Source organism: Struthio camelus, chromosome W (assembly GCF_040807025.1).
Source record: "Struthio camelus isolate bStrCam1 chromosome W, bStrCam1.hap1, whole genome shotgun sequence".
Classification (NCBI taxonomy): domain Eukaryota; kingdom Metazoa; phylum Chordata; class Aves; order Struthioniformes; family Struthionidae; genus Struthio; species Struthio camelus.
Window position 1 is genome coordinate 6,734,092 of NC_090981.1, and position 14,931 is coordinate 6,749,022.

Here is a 14,931-nt window from a genome sequence, read left to right on the forward strand (position 1 = left end):
TGTCTGTGAATTCTTGCCTTTTAGCTAAGTACTCTCCAAGAAAGTAGCCAAAGACTTATTGCCTTAACCTGATTAGTCATGCAGGAAGGGTGCATGTAAGAAAACTGTTGTGCATCACAGAACCAATTTGCAGGACTCCCAAAAGGACCATTTTTGCCTTCCCCTCCTCTTCTGCGCCCACTGGCCGTGGGCAGAAATTGCCCGTTTGAGGAAGGCAAAGCCCTCAGGCTGAAATGGCGGCTTTCAACATCTAGAGACACGAGCAAGCTCTTCAGCTCATCTGTGAACACCTGGCAGCTGCCACATGGCATAAGGAAGGAGGGAGAGCAACCATGGGATCCCACCGTCCCCTGTCTGCTGCCACGGTGCCCAGCTTTTGTCTGCGCAGAGCCGTAATTTAACCTCTGCGCCACACCAAGAATGAGAGTGAAAGAAGGCCTGGTCTGTAGCAATGGTTCCAATGGTCTATTTTCTCTTATTTCCATCCCTTTCTTAATGTTTATCCATCTCTCCCATTTGGAATGCAATAAATGATTTAAAGTGGGGATGCACTTGGAAGCCAAGAGACTGGAGATGCATTTTTTTTTGATGGGATCATCAGACATGAGATGCTCAGACTTAATACCATCCTCCTGTTTTTGGATGACTTGCTGCTCTCAGATGAGCATGTGCTTAAATCGCCTGTTTGGAGAATATCCAGTGGGCACAGAAATGGGAAGCTCTCCCAGACTTGCGAAGTTGGCAAACATAATGAGGTAGCTCTTACAATAACTGCTATTTCATATACTTTTGCTTCATTCTCTTCATCTCATTTCCCTCTAAACACATATGTTTATTATTTTTAAAATGCATATGCCTGGTTATTTATAGCAGAAATAAACAAGCTGAATGAAGTCAAGATTATTTTAAAGTTGAGGAAAAAAAAAAAACAAAAAGAGAGCAAACACTTAATTGACCTGGACTAAATCTTATCTCTGTGCCACTCTTTTGTCCTCCAGGAATCCTGTGGAGATAATTAGGAACTATTGCTCTGGTTTAGCAGCGCTGTGAAGGTGGGAATTTTAAGCATTAGTGAAAAGGCTTTCTTCAAGAAGGAATTGTCTCAAGAGACTATTTTGTGGCTGTTGCCTTCATACCTTTCTTAGGGTCACAGTTTGGTTAGCGAAGCCTGTCCTTTCCCGTCCCTGCAACACCAATTCCAGCATGCACGACATCTCAGGAAGCCTCACTTAGCAGAGAGTAGGGCTTGCAGGCACTGAAAAATAAGAAAAGTAATTGTGAAACTGTAAAATACTTTATTCTTGCAAGCTGCCTGAACTTTGCTTTGACTCTGTGCCTTTATTGTTCATGAAAGCAGTTGCACTGCCACCAGAAAAATCCTACTGAAGCAAAATGTTTGCCTTTATCTTGATTTTGTTGCCAGAAGGTTGTTAATCTGACACTGGTAGCACTTCCATCTCTTACATGAGTGAAATGCCTGAGGTACATGCTATGGGAACAGGCCTGCCAGGAGGGCACTCTGCAGCAGTAAGGCACTAGGAAGAGCCCCTGTAACTCACCAAATAAAATGTTAGCTAGCGCAAAAGACTCAGGATGCCTGGAAATAATGGCTGCTATAAGATAAGGCAGACATCCCATCTTAAAATATAGACTTAACAAATCCATCACTTTTTATTTGAAGTTAAAATATCCATTTATTTACTTAAAAATGCAGATGATTAATTCAGTGCAAAATTTTGTAAGCAGTTTTATGTATTTTCTAATGGAAAAAACAAATCTGCCCTTATCTACTCCGTGTTATAAACTCTTGGTTATAAAACATAACCTGTCTGAAAAATGGCCTAAAATCATAATCTTTATGCCCTTTCTTTAAAATTTGAGCAATGAAGACCTAGTCACCTCAGAACTGTAAGTATGAGATAATATCCAATGTAACAAAGTGTTGCCAAGACTTAGGATATATCAGCTATGGTTACTAACAATGAGGACTCTGCTGGAGGACTTTGGAAAAGGGTGCAGAGGAAGTAGTTGCAGGAGAAGTAAGCCAAAAAAGTCCAAAAAGCTGAAGTTAGTGAAAGGGGAAGAGAGAGTCTGGTAAGAAGGCTGGACCTGGAGCAAGGCAGGAATACTGAGCAGCTGGCTGGGAAAGATCATGTTTTATAGGAACCACCAAAATCCCCTCTATCAGTCTCAGGTCCTGACCTTGCCCCAATGCCCTCCTGGGCACCAATCTCGAGCCTACTCTTGCCTACCAAAAATGCTGGCCAGCCCTGCGCTCCCTGACAGCCCCAGCTGTCTGCAGTCGTGGGAATATGCTGGGGCAGCTCTGGTCTGACCGTACCCTTTCTCATTCTTTTTCATACCTGTTCTTCTTCATTCACATACCTGTGAGTGGGAATGTAGGTGTTTCCTCACACTGCTGTCTAGTATCTAAAATACCACTTCTCTACTTTTTCTATTAATTAACAAATAATTCTTCTCTTCTTTCAGATCAGGGTGTTGTCTGTACTCTCAGTGCAGTACTAAATCAAATCTGATGCCAGCATGTTTCAAATTTAACTGGACTTGAAAGAAATTACCAAAACAACTTGAATTTTGGTATTGAAAAAGAAAGCAGTCACAAATTCCTGAAACTCAAGTCCCCGGTTAGTATAAGACCCCATACGGAGATCTGGCACAGAAACTCCTTCTACATCCTCTCTCCAGCACCACACAAAGCAGTGTGGGTGATTATACCGAGAGTGAAGTTCCTGTCTGATGATCTCCAAGTGGAGACACAAGCTGCTTCCTCTCCATCTTAACCCCCGTACAGCAGTGTCTCTAACCTGCAAAACACAAATTGGCTTCAACGGGAATTCAGCTGAATAAGGATGGCAGGAGCTTTGCTTATGGAGAAGTGTAAGGGTTTGCAAGCAGTTCCTGAGTCTCTGGCACTTAAGTCAAGAAAGGCTTTAAATGCTGGAATACTTTCATAGAAAATGAAAAAAAATGTAGTTTGCCTCATGAACCTAATCTTCCACCATTATCCAGAAAAAAAAAAAGGCAAGAGCCACAGTATAATTTTTCCTTTAATTAACTTTATGACTTCAGTTCAGCAAATGTATTACAGTACCTGTGAAATCTCACTGACCCAGCAGGCGAGCGCTGTACAACACACGTCCCAAAAGACAATTCTGGCTCAAGGCACGATGGGTAGTGAGCGCTCCCCAGCCGGGGCTGTGATCTTTCCTGTTGGCGGCTGACCTGTGGGAACAGAGGAAGAAACCCCTTTCGGGAGGTGGAATATTGCTTCTTATCACCATCGTGAGGACTGACCTGGGCTCAGTGTTGTCAGCCACTGGCTCCAAAGCTTTCTTTCCCTGGGCTGAGAATATGCTGTCTCTTAACCCCAAAAATGGGAAAAGTCAAAACTTTCAGCTTCAGGAATTCCTGTGTGTGACTTATTTGACCCATGGGTCTCAGAGCTATTCCAAAGACTGGTAGGTCTTTACTTTCTTTGTCGCAATGTTTAGTTTTGCAGGCATAATTTTATTCTCCTCTAAAATGTTTCCATTATAAGATTTTTTTCTGGATACTGACCTGTTGTATTGCCCCTAAGCCAGATACTATTTAATTCACTACTAGCTGCCCTTTTATTCAATGTACACAGACAAAAGAAAATTACTTGGGCACATAGTGCAATATAACATTTTTAGTAACTCTTGAGGAAAGAGAAAAATATTTGATTACCCCATCTCTGCCCCAGAAGAAAGCAGGTGCATTTTGGATGTGCTTTGGATGTTTTGATTTAGATTACAGCATGAAACTACTTCCTTCTCAATCTCATTAAAAAAACGGTTGTCTACTGAAGTGAAACTGAAAATGCTTGTTATCTTTTGCTACATGAAATTACAGAGTGATTTATTTTGCTAATGGTTCCATGCCCATTGGACCTGCAGGACAGGTTTGAACATCACATGAATAGCCCATGGGCTATGTGCGTCTCAGAGAGAAGGGTTTTTGGCTTGATGAACTTGTAGACAGAAGATGCTGTTCTTGGTGAAACAGTGTGGTGGCTCCCAGTGAAGAGTTAACTGAAGTCAACAAATGGATGCCATATGATTCAATAATACAGACCTGAATTCACTCAAATGATGCCATTTTTGTTATTTTTGCCTACTTTGGAGTATAGAGAGTTTGCACATTTTCCTTTCTTTGAAAGATACAGAAATAAGAGGTCAGGCCAAATTTCATGATGCCACTTAGAAGGAGGGCCAATTTTGCATGACCGTAATAGATTAAGCCCAAGTGTTTATTTTTGAATCAGTTCTTATTGATTCAGAGAATGCAGCTATTTAATTGCATATTCAGTCTTCCTGGTCGTTCGTAGCAGCTACTTGGTACGTTAACTGTATTGCAGCCTAAAGGACTACATTTTCAAAGCAGAGTGCACAAATCCCATTAGCAGGAACAAGGACTGGTTGTTAATGTGTAACTCTCTGTGTACGCGCTTTTGAGAAAAATTTAACCTCAGCTGTCCACGTTATAAGGCAGAACTGTTATGACTGTATCCAAACAGTGACTATGCTTGAGACCTGTTCTGCTATTGTATCTCTTTTTATTTTATTTTTTATTTTTTCTGTTTTTATTATTTTACTTTATGAAGTCAACTAGATTAGCTAAAGCTTCTGGAGCACCTAGCTGGAGCCTTTAGCAGTGTGGTCCTGACCCATCCTGGTGAAATCTAAGCTGATAGGCTGTGCATGTCCCACTGTGTAACTCAGTAACAAGCCACTTGCGATTTCAGCAGAAGCCAGTTTAACATGAATGGGACCTTTGTGGACCATTTTGTTCCGTCTTTCTCAGGCGCAAATGCCAACATGGTCGGGATCTAGAAACGTGCTGTTCCATTGTAATGGGATCTGCATTTAAATTAGATATTCTGCCAGCTGAAGGGTACCTGTATTAGCATCGCTTTCATTGAGCCAGAGGAAAATCTGCTAACCCTGCCTGAGCGGCTGGGCCTGAAGGGCCTACAGGCTGGCTGCATGGCTGGCAAAGAGCACCATATTTTTAATGTAGATATTTTGTTTCTGCCACACCACTGGCAGTACAGCATTGCAAATATATCCTATTATTTTTCCTTCTTTTCTAACGTATTATTTCCACACTTATGATTTCCAAAAGATATTGTTTCCAAAGTTTGGGTATAAAGCTTAACATTTCTTGGATGACACCTGTCTCAATGTTGTATTTTTTTGTTAATCTTTTATCATATATAAAAAGGTGGATTTCCATTTACAGCTTAGCTCTTAAAATGCCACTTGTTTTATCTTTGTATTGAGTGTCTAAATCTGCATTTTTCAAGAGGCTTTTTCTGCCCTTATATTTCTTCTCTAAACTGCACCTTTCTTTGTAAAGAGAAAAAAAAATGTAAATTTTAACTCTTTCATGTAATTAAAGCCCTACGTGCCCACAATGCTTCATGCATCTTAGTAAACTAGTGAAATAGATTCTTTTTTCCTGTGAGATCGTAAAGTGCCTCAGGACAAGTAACACCGTGAAAGGTGCTGTGAAAGAGCAGTTTATATCGTATTAATGTCAAGGAGAATTTCAAAGATCTCTATACAAACTAGCTCATTGAGGAACAATTACAGAAACAAGCCTTTGAAGGAAAAGTTGTATGGGCCTTAATGTAAGATGTTACAGAAGGTAAAATTCTATTTCATTATTTTAATAAATGCAACCAAAGTATTGGTTAGGTAATCTTTTGCTCTTTTACAGTAATATAAATTTTTGTTAAAAAACAAAAGTCATTTGTCTGGCTAGAAAACTGAGCTGTATCCACATTAAAAAAAAAAGTTATTCTTAGTAGCTAGAATTTAGATGGTGGTTAATGGACACATCAGTGTTGAGATCCAAAGAGGGCCATACCACATCAGAGTACAGTGTTCTGGTGAAACTACTGATCTGAAGGTGGATCTTTTACTTTCTGCTGTGTTTTTTTTAATGTTTATCTTTTGTGAATTATATTGAAAGGTCATTCCAGTATGACATGAAAATGCATCTCAAAACCTCTGTTACACAAACGTTTGTAATACAGCTTTACTTCTAATTTAATGTGGAAATATGCACAGGAATCCTCCAAGTTTCTCCATCAGATGTGAGGCATTTTTTAACTAAAATAAGAAAAGCCCTCACCTGCAGTTAATATGGCCTTATATATGTGGGAAGAAAGGTAATGGAAGGCAAGAAGAGTCAAAATTCACCCCTTGCTGAACAGGAGAGTTATGTACACGTACAAGGCTCCTTGTAGCCTTGCACTGTTCCCAAAGCAGGCCTTCACCACAGAAATCCCACTTGGTATCAGGCCACCTCTTCTGAGTTTAAAACTTCTGTTTAGAAGCTTATATCGAAGCATGAAACACAACATTACATCAAATGGAAAGGTTTTCCTAAGAAAGCCGTATAATAGCCTAATAGTGAACACTAGTTTCTTTGCATATAAAAGCCCAGAAGCTGGTGTTCAAATGGACTGCAGAACTTAGGAACAGACCTTGTATATATCCAGAGGTAGTTCCTACACCTCCATATGTGTGAAAACCATTAGAATAGATTCCTGCTCATTTTTATAATCCTGTTTCACTTGGAAGATTAGGAATAGGAATAATGTCTCAGATAATTTAGATATTTGAAAGCAAGTTCACAAAAATTTTTGGAAATAAATTGAATCTTCAGTAGGAAGGGAGGGAGAAATCCACCAAATTACCCCAGACCTTTTCCAATATTTAATTCTGAGAAGATGTCTGCAGTGATATACCTTCAGGATTTGGATCCTGACAATGCCTATAAAGATAATATGCTGACAATTGGATAAAGGTCTACAGACAGCATAAGTGGCAAGGAATATCTAAGTGTGGTAGAGTATCAACTATCAACAACCAAAAAATTTTTTCCTAACTGCTAAAATATCATAACTGAGAGAAAGTGTGGCTGTAAAAAAGTTTTCTTGAGATTTATCTGTTATAAATCTTTTTCTGGAGTCCAGGGGACAAAGAACTTATGATTCAGTCTTTCCTTGGCCTCACAAGTTTATTTATAAGTCAAGTATTAAGAGGAGTGCATGCATATTGGGGAAAATAGCTTATTTGTTGGTTCTGTTGCATTTGATCATATAAGTCTTTTCCTTTTGGGAGAGTCTCATGGTAAATTCTTGCTTAATTTAGGCCAACTTGTTATGTCCAGAAAGGGAGTTAGTTAATTACTGCATCGACTCTGAGCTGTTCTGCGTGCTTTTGGCAGATTAGGCAGCCGAGGTTGTAAGATTTCTCAAGGTAAAGATAGACACAGAATCTGCTTTTCATTTTTCTTACTGGAATATTTTGCCAGTGGCTAAAGGGTAAGCTGAAAGGGAAGTTCTGTACAGAAAAATTGTCTGTGTTCTCTTGTTTCTGCTTTTAAAATCTCATGTCGTTCTTATTCTGTCTCTTGAAGTGGGTTGCATTTGGAAGCGTGGCTTGCTGCTGGATGCGTGCTAACTCCAGCATTTTGTTGCACAGGTAACCAATCTGAAAAATGCCTTCTTTAAACGAATGCAGGTGCTGTTTTGTCATTTGAACTTGCAATTAGGTCATTTTGGATGACTGAGTTGTTTTTCATTGTTACTCAGCTCCTTCGAATAGTTAAAAAAATAAAAAAACATGAAATTTGGAGGCATAGATGAGACTAGTTTAGTTTGTAAATATGAGACATTTAAACTGTAATTCAAACTGTAATTCAAAAGCAATTATGCTTTCTGTTTCCAGTGCTGCTGACCTGACCTTACATGTACATGCCTTTATTACCTTGCAATAATCCACTTAGTAAGTAATTTACCTCAGCTTGAAACTCCTACCTAAGGTAAAATCCTCAGCATATAAAGATGATAAAGAACACTCAGCAAAATTTCAGGTTTCACCTTTATTTTTAAGACTCAAGAAGGATAAAAGCAAAAGTACCTGAAAATATAATTCCTTGGCCTTTGAGACCTTAATCACCCTTGGCAGCTCTTCTCTTCCTCTGTCCTGAAGACCGAGTATGTCAAAGACAAACTTGCCTGAGTGGTGGGCCTGGAGCATTTGCATACGTGCAGGTAGAAAATCGCATCAACTTCACCATCTGCAATCCCAAACATCTTCAGTTTTACTCTCCTGCCTACAAAAATATAATGTGTTTATACCTGTGTACACTTTAGTGTCTGAAAAGCACACCCAGACAACTTTTAAACCCCTGGGCAAGGAACACTGAGAAAAAGTTATTAATAAAATTCTTAACTAAAATGTAATGAAAAAACATGGTTTTGAGTTTTAAATTATCTGAAAGGTAAAGGTTTGTTGCTTTTCAGGATTATTTCAATGGTATTTCTTCAGTGTGTTCAAGAAAGAGCTCTTTCTGGGTTTGTTTTTAACGAGCCATCTACTTTTACTGATTCATCATAAGGATATATAAATGCACACGTGGTCTTCTGCCACAAGGACTACGCAGTAAACTTTAAGGCATTAATGCTCACTGTATCTTATTGATTTTAGATTATTAAAAAATACAGAATAATTTCCTTTCTTTACACTATCATGTCTTCCTGTTAACTTATTAAATGGGGCAATATGAGGCTAGGATTTTTTTGAAGAAGCTGAAATATATTTCTTGGAGCCTTTACATCCAAGCATACATATGCTTCAGCACCAGGGAGTCCCTCTGCACTGAGCCCTGGGCCTCTGAGCACACTGTCTTAGCTGTGTAGTAAATTTTTATCATATTTACTCAAAATAAGTTAATGAAATGGTTATATGCTGTTTCTATGGAGAGAAAAAGAACTGGCAACTTATTTGGAAGGTGTTCCTGTTCAGGAGACTTGTTGGGATCACAAACCTATGGTCTTTGGAGAGGAGATAAATCTGTGTGTTTGATAAATTAAAGTGGCTAACAGAAACGTCATGTAGTCTTTTTCTGTTACACATCTTTTGATTAATTAAATAGATAGAAGATTTAGGGTCAGTAGTATACACTAGTAGATTGAAAGGACTACTTAGTAGTGTTGAATCTTGAAGAAACAGCATCTTCCAGAGGTAAGCGAACTGTATTTCTTCTTATGGATGTTTTTGGGAGAAAAGGTTATTTTTAGACACAATTGATTGACTTGATTGACTATCTCTGTGTGTATTTGTATACATAAACAAATATTTCCTCTGTAGATAATTATTGCAGCTCTTTTGAGCTGAGGAGCTGAGTTCCTCCTGGATGATAGGACTTAGAATAATTCATTAAAAAATCTTTACTGAGTATGTGAATTTCCCTCTGAAGGTTGTCTGCAAGATCATTTTCAGAAGCCATTGATAAGTAAGAAGTGGGATTCCTTGCAAAACAGATTATTTGGGAATGATTTAACTTTATTAATGATCTTTTACATAAGTATAAAATTCAGCCATAACATTTCTACTAAACAAGGAAAATCCCTTAAGTAGAAAGCAAGCTTTTTCTTGACAAAGTTCAATAAGCTTTTCTTGCTTTTGTTTTATATTATGTAAAGCTGAAAAGTTCTCACTTGCACAGCTTTGTCATTGTGCTGTGAAAACTTCATAATGTCAGTCTGTCACAGCATAAATGACATTCCGTTGTCACTAATTCACAGCAGCCTAATTCAGGCTTTATAGCTCAGCACCAATTCCTGCATCCTTCAACGGTCCTGACAAGCCTCGCAACAATTGTAAGCACTAGTTAATAAACAGGTAGCTTTTTCTTGACAAATGTTTTTGAGCTTTTCCATACATTATACTTAGGACTATCTACTTGACAGTTTATATTGCAACTATTTTGCAGAGTTTATAATAACGTCCATGCTTCACAGAGACTAAAAAAGACGTGCAAGAAGGGCATGACTGTGGGCTAGAAAGGTCATTCAGTTTAAGAAAGGTGAAATGCCTCCTCTGTGGCTGCATAGAAAGCCTCATGTTTCTAGAATTGTGTTTAGGAGGTAATAACATCAAAAAGTGTTATATCATAGGAAACTAGAAGTGATTTTTTTTTTTTATTTAAACAGAGACAATATATACCTTTATTTTTGTAAGTAGTCAATTCTTGAAATCCTCTTTTTTTTAAACTTGTGTTGCAAATACTCTGCTTATATAGTAGGCAGCAGTGCCTAGCCAGTGTAATTATTGTGTATTTCTAGTTTACTTCAAATTTTGTTTCAATCAGAATCCCTAAATCTGACATCCTATAATCAAACAAAGGGAGTACTCTAGTAGGTGGTGATTAACAGAAGGGAATTAAACTGTCATTTTCAGAAGTATTCACTAGAATACTGCAAGGCTGCTATTCTAAGAACAACATTCCCTTCCCTTCTGTACGGTGTCACAGCTGCTCTCCAACTGTGACCCCATTCAAAAGTTACAGACTCAGACCTACCAGTCAGTTCCTCATGGCACATGGGTTTATAGAACAGGAGAGAAATGGCAGCAAAGCTACAGTGCAGATGCATAAATGTTGGACAAAGAGCAAATGTCTTCATTGGTATTTGAGCACTCGTAAGTCAGCAAGAAAAAGCCTACTGTTACAGAATTCCCACTTGTACGTTTCTGCTTGTCCAGTAGGCAGGAGCATTGTGAACCGCCCCACAAGAGTGTATGCATTGAACTGGACATTACTGACAGCAAGGTGAAGACCAAGTTTTGATTGCAGGCCCTGCTCATTTACAAGGAGAGGAAACGTGTTTCCCATTCCTCTGCCTTCCTTGAGTACTCCTGCTTTAATTGTGCAGCTTGCTTTTCAAATGTAAGGGGAGCTATCTATGAAAGTTTTTGGAGAAGCATGAATTCTTTTTTCTTTTGACAAAAGATATGCCTGTTATCGCTTCCCCAAGGTCAAGCTTACTATACTACGGAGGTGAAAGACATTATTCAATTATGCTCTTTTACCAAGGTTAATGTTGCATTCTGTGTATGATCTAAGTCATGTTTGAGAAAGAGGGATCCAGAGCCAGTCACTGAATTACCTCAATAGCTTGTAGCAAGTTTTTTAAATGTTGGTGAACACTTCTAACATTCACAAAGTTATGTCTGAATCAAAAATGTTTTTTCTGTTGTCAGAAACCTAAAAAAGTCATCAGCCTCACAGAATCACAGAATCACAGAATCGTTTAGGTTGGAAGGGACCTCTGGAGATCATCTAGTCCAACCTCCCTGCTCAAGCAGGGTCACCTAGAGCATATTTCCCAGGATCGCGTCCAGGCGGGTTTTGAATATCTCCAGGGAAGGAGACTCCACTACCTCTCTGGGCAACCTGTTCCAGTGCTCTGTCACCCTCACAGTGAAGAAGTTTTTTCTCAGGTTCAGATGGACCTTCCTGTGGTTCAGTTTCTGCCCATTGCCTCTTGTCCTGTTGCTGGGCACCACGGAGAAGAGGCTGGCCTCATCCTCTTGACACTCCCCCTTCAGATACTTGTACACATTGATGAGATCCCCTCTCAATCTTCTTTTCTCCAGGCTGAACAGGCCCAGCTCCCTCAGCCTTTCTTCATAGGAGAGGTGCTCCAGCCCTCTAATCATCTTTGTAGCCCTCCGCTGGACTCTCTCCAGGAGCTCCATGTCTCTCTTGTACTGGGGAGCCCAGCACTGGACACAGGACTCCAGGTGAGGCCTCCCCAGGGCTGAGTAGAGGGGCAGGATCACCTCCCTCCACCTGCTGGCAACACTCTGCCTAATGCAGCCCAGGATACCCTTGGCCTTCTTGGCTCCAAGGGCACACTGCTGGCTCATGTTTAACTTGTTGTCCACCAGGACTCCCAGGTCCTTCTCTGCAGAGCTGCTCTCCAGCAGGTCAACCCCCAGCCTGTACTGGTGCATGGGATTATTTCTCCCTAGGTGCAGGACCTTGCACTTGCCTTGGTTGGACTGCAGGAGGTTCCCCTCTGCCCAGCTCTCCAGCCTGTCCAGGTCCCTCTGAATGGCAGCACAGCCCTCTGGGGTCTCAGCCACTCCCCCCAGTTTAGTATCATCAGCAAACTTGCTGAGGGTGCACTCTGTCCCTTCATCCAGGTCATTGATGAATATATTGAACAAGACTGGACCCAGGACTGACCCCTGGGGGACACCACTAGCCACAGGCCTCCAACTTGACTCTGCGCCATTCACCACAACCCTCTGAGCTCTGCCATCCAGCCAGTTCTCAATCCACCTCACTGTCCACTCCTCCATCCCACACTTCCTGAGCTTGCCTAGGAGGATGTGATGGGAGACAGTGACAAAAGCCTTGCTGAAGTCCAGGGAGACAACATCCACTGCTCTGCCCTCATCTACCCAGCCAGTCATCCCGTCATAGAAGGCTATCAGGTTGGTCAAGCATGATTTCCCTTTGGTGAATCCATGCTGACTACTCCTGATCACCTTCCTGTCCTCCACATGCTTAGTGAGGACCTCCAGGAGGAGCTGTTCCATCACCTTTCCAGGGATGGAGGTGAGGCTGACAGGCCTGTAGTTTCCTGGCTCCTCCTTCTTGCCCTTTTTTTCCTGGCTCCTCCTTCTTGCCCTTTTCTCCTCCTTCTTGCCCTTTCTGAAGACTGGCGTGACATTGGCTTTCTCCCAGTCCTCAGGCACCTCTCCTGATCTCCAGGACCTTTCAAAGATGATGGAGAGTGGCCTAGCAATAACATCCGCCAGCTCCCTCAGCACTCGTGGGTGCATCCCATCAGGGCCCATGGCCCTGATCCCATCAGGGCCCAGGATCCCATCAGGGCCCATTTTACGACAGCTTAGACCAATATGAAAGCCCATTTATGAGTCTCTCAATAAATATCCCTTTTGTTTTGTATAATTGCTGGTTTGAATGTATCAGACTCATCAATGGGATTAGAGTTAATAAATGTTTGGTCACGCATAACATGCAGAGGAGGAATCTGATACACACACACACACACACACAAATTGCACTTAATGAGTTTAGCAAATGTTTGCCATAGTTTTAATGAACCCTGGGGCTGTCATTTAGAAATGCTTAGCAACTGCTTTTCCATCCTTGAAAATAGAGCAACTGAAGGACATTAACACTATGTACACCATAAATAAAGTGAGCTATTTAAAGATGCCAACTGGGAGGTGGGAACGATGACATTTTCTGTGCAGGAGCCAGCAATACTTAACACTTCGGGTCTGTGTTAGATGTCTCACAACCCAGAAGGGCATCTCTAGTTTCCTGCAGGGAATGGGTGTGAGAGTTTGAGGGAGATCAGATAACTGCTTTTAAAAAGAAGTTAAACCTGTTTATGATGCAGCTTTCAAAATCATTCTTCCCTGACTTTTTTTTCCTCACCTTCCTCATCTTGTTGCCAAATACTTGCAGAGATGATTTTTAAAAAAGCAGATTATTTGTTTGCATCATCTGCTCCTGAGCTTATCATTTCTGCCTTTGCCATTAAGCAGAATGCTTCCTTAAACAAGTGATGTGGCAAAGAATGGGCAAACTCTGGGGGGATTGATTGCGCAGCAGATTTAATGATCAGTTCATTAGCCTCTGGGACCTGTGTCTGAAACCAATGCAGGCTTATTAATGGGGAATTATTGGAACAAACCATGTGTCATGTGGTGTAATTATTTTGACTGGACGTAACAGAATCAGATTTTCCTTGGGGAAAGGCCTGATTTGATATAATAATGCAAAAAGTGCCATTCTAGAACAAATGAATGCTTTTTAAGACTTCAGTTGCCATAGAGGCAGTGGATCTAAGATCTTTTGTCTGCACACAGAAATCTTTGAAATATCATCTCTTAAGACCTTGGAGGGAGAAAAAAATCTCCAAACTGAACTAGCCTTTAAATGCATGATCCCGCTGCGATCTGTCAAAGCAGACCCTGCTGTGTCATGTGGGTAATGTTTTTTTAAATTTGAATAGCTGAGAAAAAACAATATCATTAGGTTAGAGAGTTCACAGATGTCACCAGACAAGGCTGTGACTACTGAAAACTTGTGCTTCACTAGCTCATTTTTAGTTAATGCAATAACAAAGCCTTGCATATTATTTCTGTCATACTAAGGCCCGTGCCTGAGATAGTGTAAAACCTGAGTGGTTTTAAAAGGGAGATGAAACAAGGAAGGCTTCCAAACGTCTTTCATCTAATAATGCAAAAGTGAGTCATGATATCAACACTATTGATATTCAACCATCATGTCTTTAATTTGCTTGTATGCAGTTGCCTACATGGGCAAGATGCATCAAGTTCTTTTTCTCCCTTTCTGCTTTTAACTGATATGCTATCCTTCCTGGAAATTAGAGGGATAAATACAGTGCATATCCTCACCTTAACTTTGACTTCCCAGCACATGTATTTCAACATCTTTGAAGTAATCCTTTCTGCTTTTCATCTATAAAACATTTTATTCAAAGAACTAAATGAGTCAGAAGTCCTCTATTGGTGTGCAGAGACTTTTCCCTCTACCCTGAAATCAGTTCAAGATCACAAATACCTGGAAATATTTTCATAGAATAGTCACACTATGCCATATACAAAGGTCTGGTCTTATTTCAGGTCTTTGTGAAGAGACATCCACCTTGCAAACACCTACCTCTATTTTATTTGCATTTGTGTTTATATAAAATAGACAGCTCAGTTGTTTCAGAGGGAGGTTGTTCAAAAACAACATAAAGTCTTGGAAGTGATGTAAAGTGATATGGCAGTTCACACCTGTACAGGCAGTGTATTCAGTTTGTTTTTTTGGATAGGGGATTTCAGTCTGCAGCTCACGTCATCACTGATAATGCTGTTGACACATTTTGGTATCTTGTGTCTGATATGCTTTATTTCAATTGGACCAACAGAACTTTATAATTGCATAGCAAAAGCTTCACATTTCTCAAATCCTTCAGGGCCATTATTGCTTTATCATAATTTAAAAAATAATCACAGTTTTTAAAGAGGCTTCCCT